This window comes from Cyphomyrmex costatus, unplaced genomic scaffold (assembly GCF_001594065.2).
Source record: "Cyphomyrmex costatus isolate MS0001 unplaced genomic scaffold, Ccosl1.0 scaffold47, whole genome shotgun sequence".
NCBI classification, from domain to species: domain Eukaryota; kingdom Metazoa; phylum Arthropoda; class Insecta; order Hymenoptera; family Formicidae; genus Cyphomyrmex; species Cyphomyrmex costatus.
In genome coordinates, this window is record NW_017278966.1 from 84,269 (window position 1) to 94,745 (window position 10,477).

Here is a 10,477-nt window from a genome sequence, read left to right on the forward strand (position 1 = left end):
CACACACACACACACACACACACACACACACACACACACACACACACACACAGAGAGAGAGAGAGAGAGCATTATATAACATTATATATGTATAGCATTATACAAGAAACTTAATAAAAAATATTACATATAGCTTTAATACAACCGCAAGGATATAACTAGAACATACAAGAGATCACTAATAATTTAACCATGAATATTGTAAAAATATGCCATAGAACTCATCTGTTGCAAATATTTGTTATTAGTGACTGTATATAAATATATCTATGTATATATAAATAAATGATAAATACTCTTTCTACATACCTATATATATATATATATACTTACTTTCAAATTCTTTAATTATTTCTTCATCAACACACCACTGATTGAGTAACTCTCTTATTATTTCACACATCTTCTAGCCGAAAATCTCATAAAAGGAGCTTTGTTGAAACAAGTGCAAATGCGTATACACAAGATGGCCTATTATAACGAAAGGAAACGATAGGCGATTGAAATAGGCGACCACTATGCACATGCATTACAAAGAATAATCACGTATTTTTTCTTGTCTCCTAAGAAATTAGTCGTACACAGTAGCAGATGTATACATAAACATTAAATAAATCTGGTATAATACACAGTATAATAGTACGAGAAAACTCGGTCAAGGACTTGTGCTCCGGATACCTTCAAACAATAGAAGAAAGCATGATGAATCGTACAGTAAGCACAGCGCGCTGTGCGCTGCGATCGCGGCGCCACGATTCGTTTAGGTTATCACAAATGTTATTAACGTATCCCTCTGTCGGCAAAATTTTCGCACTTTATCCGCAATCTTTTTCTTTGGTGATAACAGTACCAATTTTTTTACTAAAATTATTAAAACATGTATTACAAACGTAAATTAGTTATTTTAATTGAACTAATTTGTTGCAATAGCAATGATAATGCTAACAAAGATGAGTTTGTTCTATGAGCGTACTAATAAATGCTTACAGACATAATTTTATTGCTAAACCACTAAATTTTCTTAGTTACAGATGTTAATTTCGAGTAGCAAGTTATAGTTTTGCTGAATCAGCGAATCTATTTTTTTCCGTGTACATATAAAGTTTTCAAATAATAAAGCTGTGGTTGATGGCTACAACAAATTTTTTAATCTTGAATATAGCACTTCGAAAAATCGCTGGTATGAACCAAATTTGGTACCAGCGATTTTTCGAAGTGCTATATTCAAGATTAAAAAATTTGTTGTAGCCATCAACCACAGCTTTATTATTTTCTAGCCTTAAGCGATGCGCCTGATCCACAAATAAACCACATATGAAGCAAAATTTATTGCGATTATCACACATTTTTGTTGCAATTTAAACTAAGTATTGAAACTTAAAAAAATGCCGCGTATCAAGAAACAACCTACTTTTTGTTATGGAGGTAGAGAGTGTAGACACCGTACTAATGATTTGTTTAGAAATACAATGCCGAAATGTTGATATTTCGAACTGAAGTACGATTCGAGGTCACATGCAGCGAACGAGTGAAAACTTTATATGTATGTATATCAAAATTTAGCGAAAAATTCATAAAATCTTAAAACTCGCATAACTCCGTCAATTTTCATCCGTTTTCCTTCAACAAAAGCTCATTCGACGCGGAATTAAATATACTTTCAACATATTGAGCTACAAAAAATCTCCAAGATCGAATAATATCGTAAAATGATCGTTAAAGTTGAAAAAAATGAAAAAGAAATTAAAAAATCGCAAATACTTTTAACTGTAGTCTCGTCGGTTTTCTTTTTGGTAAAATGAGGCATATACAGTTGAAAAGATCAGGTTTTCAGCTTCAAAATTAAAAAAAAAAGTTTTAAATCGGATAAAAATTAGCGCAGTTATGAGTGGATTTTTATATGAACTTGCCGAAAAACGGTTTTTTGGCCGTAAAATGAGATTTTCGGGGTGTATTGGAACTTTCGACCATACCATTTTTCTTAGTTTTACTAGACCTACAACTTCTGCTAGGTCTGCACAAATGTGTCTGAACCGTGTCACACCGTGTTATATAATTTAAGTATTTGCTGTCGATTGAGCGTACGTAGAACTTGATCGGTTCAGCCGTTACTGAGATATGATCATCTCAATCCCCCGAAATCCTCAGTTTCGCGTAAAGGAGGCACGGCAGTGTCGCGCGCTTGGCTTAGCGCCGAGACACTACCGTGTCTCCAGATATTTTCAAATTATCATTATCTTTACGTCTAGTCTTATATATTAATTGTCAGGAAACACGGTAGTGTCTCTGGCTATGTTAAAAAAACTACTAGTTATAATTTTTAGGTAGTTTTATAGTTTTTCTTATTCGATCTAGCAGCGCCAAGTGTTTTTATATAAAAAATTTTTCTATTTAAATTAATTTTTTCATTTTGTACTGTTACTTCTTTAATTCTTTGTGGTAACACTTGAGATGAATAAAGTAATGCAATTTTGTAATATAATAACGTTTTCAAGGAAGATTACTACTACTTTGGTTGGAATTAACACTACTTTGGTTGGAGGAATAAATTTGAATTAATTGTCTTTAAATTAATTGTGATATAATTCTTTTAAAGAAGAATTAAATCACTTGGATTGGAATAGGAAGATCTTTCAATAAGAATATAAAGACATATAGGGGAGACCGGGTCTCGTTGGCACAGCTTTCACAATTTCAGCATTAAATCATTTAAATAACTGATTATTATGATTAAACTATGCTAATATGATAGAAAGAACTGTTCTCTACATTTTGATACTAGAAATGATTCTGTATAATGTACAGTTTCTTTGTAGTAAGTGTAATACGAACACGCTGCATTACAGCCAACTTGTCCCGATAATGGGGTAAGTTGATAGATACCATAGGACAAGTTGCCCAGAGTATACATATATCAATACATAACCTCATAAGAGAGGTTATAGGTTATGGATCAAATCGGAATGGATTCCGATCGGAATTGTTCAATTATTAACATAAGTACGCACTTGAGAACACCGATGTCTCACGACTTTCACGTGCGAACGATAAACACATCATGCTAACCTATGCTAACCTTGCATAAGTTGCATTAAATATATGAGTCAACGTACCCCATCTCTACATACATTTGATTTTTAATGGTTTTATTACAACAAATTACTATCATCACTCAAAATAGCATGTCGTATACTAGCAAAAACTTTTCTTTTAACTGATAATACGTCACTTAGATTTATTTTCTCAAGCTGAGAAGTATTAATACGAAATATTGAAAAGCTCGAAAATCTACTTTGTGCCCCTTGAATTACATTTTTCTCTTTTTTTATTACAATACTTGTTTGATTTAAATGAAACTTAAGGATAAATACCTATGTTATAAAAGACATATGTTGTAGTAATTTTTCCATTGTTTCTTTTGCCGTAAGTACATAAACTGAACGCATTGCCAACTTACCTCTTATGTCAACGAGACCCGGTCTCCCCTACTAGGCTTCATTGTATATGAAGACAAAGATAGTACCACATGGGTTTTACTTTTTAACTTAGTAGAATTTAAATAATAGTAAAATTTAACTTGGCGCTGACTATTAATATCAAATCTTTTATACAAATGATACGGTCATTAGACTTAAGTAAATAAGGATAATATCACGTAGGTTTTTAAAGATGGTTTTACTAAACAGCAAATGTGATTAGTCAGTTTTACAGTCGATTAAGTAATTGGCGTTGGTGATAGAATTTAACTTGGCGCCGACTGTTGGTATCAAAACTTTTATACAAATGATACATGTTATTAGAATTAAGTAAGTAATAAGGATAGTACCTCTAGGTTTTTGAAGATAGAATTTAACTTGGCGCCGACTACTGATACCAAATCTTTTATACAAATAATACATGTCATTAGATTTAAGTAAATAAGGATAATATCACGTAGGTTTTTAAAAATGGTTCTACTAAACAGCAAATGTGATTAGTCAGTTTTACAGTCGATTAAGTAATTGGCGTTGGCGAAACTGGCCAAAATGATTTTTTGACCAGCAGCACCCACTCTTAGCGCTTTTTTACCTTTTTTTAAAAAAGGTAAGTTTATAAGAAGAGAGAGAGAGAGATAGTACCAAATGGGTTTTACTTTTAATTTAGTAGAATTTAAATAATAGTACTACATGGGTTTTTAAAGATGGAATTTAACTTTGTATAACCAACTCAAAACCGGAAGTTCAAACAAAAATTAGAAATTTGACTAACGAAAGATTAAAGGCCTTCAATTTAAACCATTTTCATACATATTCACTTCCATTGCATCATCTTTCAATAATATAATGCATTATGTTAAAATATTTTAGAGAATATCAATGTGTCTGTCTACACCTTTATCAGCTTTCCGCTCTGGAGCACCGTTCCAACTTTCCAGCTCCTAGAATCTACTCAGTGCTCCGAGACCGCTTTCCGCGACTCGCTCGTTCCGACGAACCTAGGGGTAGGGCGTACCCTGCCTCTGCCGGGCTTTCTCGGCCGCCGAACGAACCGTCAACGATCCGATCTCCAGGCACGCACCGTGTTGTTCCGACGAACCTAGAGGGTAGGGCGTACTGTGCCGGACAACCGCTGCAATTATTCCTACGATCCTCCGCACACTCCTTTCCTATCCCGAATATTCCCTTCCCGATAATCAGCATTCGAAAGGGGGTAGGGCGCTCTCTGCTTCTGTCGGATGTTCTCGGCCGCTGATTATCGGATTCATTTCCTTCGTACAACGATCTTGGATTTACGCGTCGCGCCTCGATTACCTATACTTGCTGGCGTATACCCACGTTCCGCCACGTTGCCAATTGCCGCCCCGTCAGGCCCGCGCCAATTGTCACGAATCAGCGACTTTCCGAAATTCGCAACATCAGTAGCACCGCCCGTCGTACGTCATACACGCCGCCGAACGCCGATTTCGTCCGACCCGGCAGCTACTGACACCTCGCAACTTCATTATAAATATTTCCGCGCCGTTAGAAGTAAGTTAGAAAGATTTCTCTTTCTTGGTAATGGTATTCGAATGGTATTTTTCCAGTATGTCTACATTGATGTTCTCTAAAATATTTTAACATAATACATTTTATTATTGAAAGATAATGCAATGAAAGTGAATATGTATTTATTCCAATGTCAAAATATTACATACGTATAATCAAATATTCTAATAAACGTAATACATTTTTTTGGTATAATGTTATTACGAATTAATTTAACATAACGCTAATTCGTCTTCAAACAAATAAATATGATAATAACAAAATGACTCACAGGATTAATGGAAACTGCACGAGCGATCTTTTATCGATTAATTTTGTCCGCCGCTTTTTAATATGTCTGAGGAAGGCTCAATCCGAGAACCGAAACTTGTAACTTATTTGTATATAGTATATTTGTTTATTATCATATTTATTTGTTTGAAGGCGAATTAGCGTTATGTTAAATTAATTATCAAAAGTGGTTATTAATTATGTTTTATTGTTGAACAAAAATCTTTTTTGACTCTTATATCGCCCTTGACTTCATATTGTTTAAAAAACAATTGTAATGCGAGTATTAAGATATTATTTAAAGACAGTCTCAACCCTGTTAAACGCAGAGAGCTATTGTTTTTAAATTCATGTGCATGTACAGAAATGTCATCAGGGACTAACAGCGACCCATGCCGAGCAACTGGGTCGAGCGTGATGATGCGCCGTCAAGGTGACGGAGCGACATTGCCTCACTTTTCTAGCTCTTGCTCTCAAATGAATGCGTGTCCCATTAAGTCCTTTTAGAGTAACAAAGTAGAGACCTGGGGCTACATTTTGAGCTATATTCAAAGAAAATTGAGACTGGTCTTTTAGGCGCGACGCCATTTTGAAAATTTTAAAACTGACAAATATCATCGTAAACCGGTCTGATCGAAAAAATAGTATTCTTACGTGAAAGAGCGTTCAATTTTCTATAAGGAAACGTCTACATTTCATTTTCAAACTTGCCTTTCATGCCCACTAACGACAAGCGAAAAGAGCGTTGCGACGAGAAAGCCCAAAAATTGACGGCTCTACAGTTCGGCAACCAGTTAGCCTACAGGTATATTATTTGGCACAGAGTCTTTATTCACCAAACTGTTCGAGTTCAAGCAATATGAACGAAATCCATGAAACTTCGCAAAATAGGTGACCCACTTGGTACGGAATGCCCCATATATCGGTTGCGTCACGTATCTCGAATACATATATCTGTCAAGCAAATAAACTTATTCCAGCGTCTAACAACAAGGCGTGTGTCTTTAATATCTGTGAGATATTGGAAAATAATTGCGTAATAAACAGCTGTTACGAAATAATAACATATCTACAGTATAATACGGTCAGGAAACAATAACGTTTAACCACAGTCGCGTAACTACAGGTATGTTTCCTTTAAATTACGTGCGAGACTGGAAAACGAACAGTTTCAAAATTATAAGATGTAATGAAGTATGACTATTGACTAATCGTTGTAGCCAATAATCGATAACGCATACATATATCGAAGAACATTACGAGGAAAAGGTCGTAAGAGTTGTGATAGCGAAAAAGGCGAGTCCAACGGTATTGAGAGGTGACCAAAGTTAGATGAGTTAACGGGAAATAGGATTTACTGGGCCTCTCTCACCTGAAACTCCACTCGGTACAAAACCGGGAATTTTCGGCGCAGCTCGCACAGCTTCGGAAATTGCGAAAGCTCAGTCGGAGCAGTCGGCAATGTGGTGCTCAATTTGCTGCTTCCCAATTCTTCCGTGGCTGCGAACAGAAAGATAAAAGTCTCTTAATGTAGCTAATAGCGACGATGATACTAAACTAATGAACTATAACGTAATGGATAATATCAGTTTACTCCACATGTTAGATTTTATATAGCACCGTTATTTTTCAATGGATATAAATCGAATTAACGTATTACATAAAGAAAATTCTACGAGTGAGTTAAACTTTTTTTTCGAACAACTTCGGATTAAGTAGTTCGCGCTTGCTGAAATTTCTTGCTCGGGGGCATGGATCTTTCTCGAGGATAGAAAGACGAATGGAAAATGCAGTAAGTCAAGATGTGAGAGACAAATGAGGGTGAGACAAACCGTTACTTCGCTTGAGGAAAATTTGCAGCTGCTTGTCACTCTCAGCACTTCCTTCATAGGCCAGTCAAATTAGGTTTTGAGCGGGAAAGTGAACGCAATTCAATGAAACCTTTTGGGGCTCGTTTGGGACGTTTTGAAAAGCTTATTTCCAAGTTTGCGTATTCCCAGGGGCCCGGGAATTTTTAGGGGGGCCCCCTTTTATAAAAATTTCTTTTTTTTGCCATATCTCGGCCAATTGCTATCGGAAATTAACGTTTGACCTCTCATGTTGTAGCATTTTTTGCGCCCTACAATTTTGTTCCTGAACATTTTCCATGTAGAGTCAATGGTTCACGTGTTTTTTGCGGTGAAAGGTGGGGGGGACATTAATTTTCACGTTTTTTTGCATTTATCTCGTTTTGGTGAAGATAAATCACTTTTTTCATCGAAATAAAAGTTGTAGAGCTTGAAAAAACGAACAAAATGAGCTATGACTCGATCCGATTCGTCGACAATAGACCATAGAAGGCAGGACCATAGATAGCCCGATCATCCTAGACAAAATTTGACCATCATTCAAAATTAATTTAAGTACAGAATTTTTTGACGCAGTTAGGTTCCAAAGATGGAATAGAATATAAAACCACAGTTTTACACCAAAATTTGATATGGCGTCTATCCGGAATTTTGGATTTTGCGTTTTTTCCATTTTGCAGGCGTATTTTGCATTTCTCGCTGAAAATGGTAATAACCAAATTTGTAGAGAATTAAATTCTCTATCTTTTTTATCTCAACAATTTTGTTGTAAAATGATTATTTATTGCTAATAATGAGCAAAAAGTGTCAAAAATTAGGACATTGACCCAGTTTTTTCAATTTTTGGACCATTTTTATTAAAAATAAGTGACACATTTAAATGGCAAAGTTGTAGAGGACTAAATTCCCTACAACTTCTGTAGAAACAAGTTTTTCGTACGACGTATGAATCACGGCCGGTAACATGCTCGACATAGTAGCATAGGGGAAGACTGTCAACTCAGGCGTGGGGGAACTCGCAGGTACTTGGGATCGGGACAATAGAAGAAAGGTGAACAGCTGTTAGTTGTTATTAGCTGTCGTTATTAGTTGTTTTTGTTGTTATTTGTTGTTTTTTTTTTTTAGTTATTTTTATTTGTTGTTTATGAGTTGAGTCGCTTTTCCGCCATGCCTCTGTGTTCAGCATGTTCCCGGGCGTGATCCATGCGTCGTACGAAAAACTTGTTTCTACAAAAGTTGTAGGGAATTTAGTCCTCTACAACTTTACCATTTAAATGTGTCACTTATTTTTAATAAAAATGGTCCAAAAATTGAAAAAACTGGGTCAATGTCCTAATTTTTGACACTTTTTGCTCATTATTAGCAATAAATAATCATTTTACAACAAAATTGTTGAGATAAAAAAGATAGAGAATTTAATTCTCTACAAATTTGGTTATTACCATTTTCAGCGAGAAATGCAAAATACGCCTGCAAAATGGAAAAAACGCAAAATCCAAAATTCCGGATAGACGCCATATCAAATTTTGGTGTAAAACTGTGGTTTTATATTCTATTCCATCTTTGGAACCTAACTGCGTCAAAAAATTCTGTACTTAAATTAACTTTGAATGATGGTCAAATTTTGTCTAGGATGATCGGGCTAACTATGGTCCTGCCTTCTATGGTCTATTGTCGACGAATCGGATCGAGTCATAGCTCATTTTGTTCGTTTTTTCAAGCTCTACAACTTTTATTTCGATGAAAAAAGTGATTTATCTTCACCAAAACGAGATAAATGCAAAAAAACGTGAAAATTAATGTCCCCCCCACCTTTCACCGCAAAAAACACGTGAACCATTGACTCTACGTGGAAAATGTTCAGGAACAAAATTGTAGGGCGCAAAAAATGCTACAATATGAGAGGTCAAACGTTAATTTCCGATAGCAATTGGCCGAGATATGGCAAAAAAACGAAATTTTTATAAAAGGGGGCCCCCTTAAAAATTCCCGGGCCCCTGGGAATACGCAAACTTGGAAATAAGCTTTTCAAAACGTCCTAAACGAGCCCCAAAAGGTTTCATTGAATTGCGTTCACTTTCCCGCTCAAGCCTTTTTTTTGTCTAATTTGACTGGCCTATCACGTACATACGTATACGCCCTCTTGAGATTACATATACACGTACATGTAATCATGTTAAATAGTAAACATGTACGCGTATGAGTGTACAGCTGTATATAATCGAAAATCACTAATCGGCTGAGAAGTACGAAATCTGTACTGCCTAGTTGAATATAACTGTCATTAAAACGTAACAACGTTTCCGACTGTAACCATAAAAGTTGAAAGTATCCTTCTAATATTATCCTAATTATCCCTCGTCGTTTCAGTTATATAAAGACGAGTGATTAAATTCAGTATGCTATAGATTATTCTAGGAAGATTACGGGTTGAATTCCCCCACAATGATTTTTTTAGTATCTTTAAAATTATTGATTAATAACGTAGGGAAAAATAAAGAATTAAGTATATGGAATACTTAATCACGGGCAAAAATAGAGAAAATAATTTTATACCGTTAAAATTACTTTGAAATTAATGCGTTTAAGAAGTGGAACAGTTGTTGATATAATCGCATTTTACTCTTAGCTATTCTAGATTTACAATTTGTAAAATTTTGCTATTACATTTAAGAGTAAAAGCAATAGACGCGTGTTTCGCAATGCCCCGGTGTTTGGTAATATTCACACGTTCCATGAATTTCAATTATGAGTAATACCACGCTTGATATGCAAATTTATAATACGTATATGAGTAGAAATTAAATTGATTAAAAAAATATGTGATAGAAGTCACTCTCCCAATAATCTCGATAGCATATTCGATAAAATGTCGTCATAAATTCTAGATACAAAATCCCATAAAAAACCTTTTTTTAAAAAAAGAAAAAAACATACGCCAAGTGCATATAAAAGATACTGAACTTCTTGATCAAAAACAGATATGAGATAAATATAATTGACCAAGTGTATTCTTCATTACGCCAGTCACATAAGACAGACCAAAAGTGACTATAATTGTCAACTGGATTATAGTGAAGAAAAAACTTGGCGTGCCCGGGTCGCATTAATTGTAAACAGTATTCAGTGAAAACATTATTTCAACATAGTATTTGCATTATAAATTAAAATATAAAAATAACAGACATATGTATACAGATATATACGTATAATATATACGTATAATATACACGTATAATATAGTGATATAGTTAGTATCATCATTCACTATATAGTGATATAATTTGTGGGACATGAAAATATATTCACAACTAAGTATTATAATATGTTCAGTAA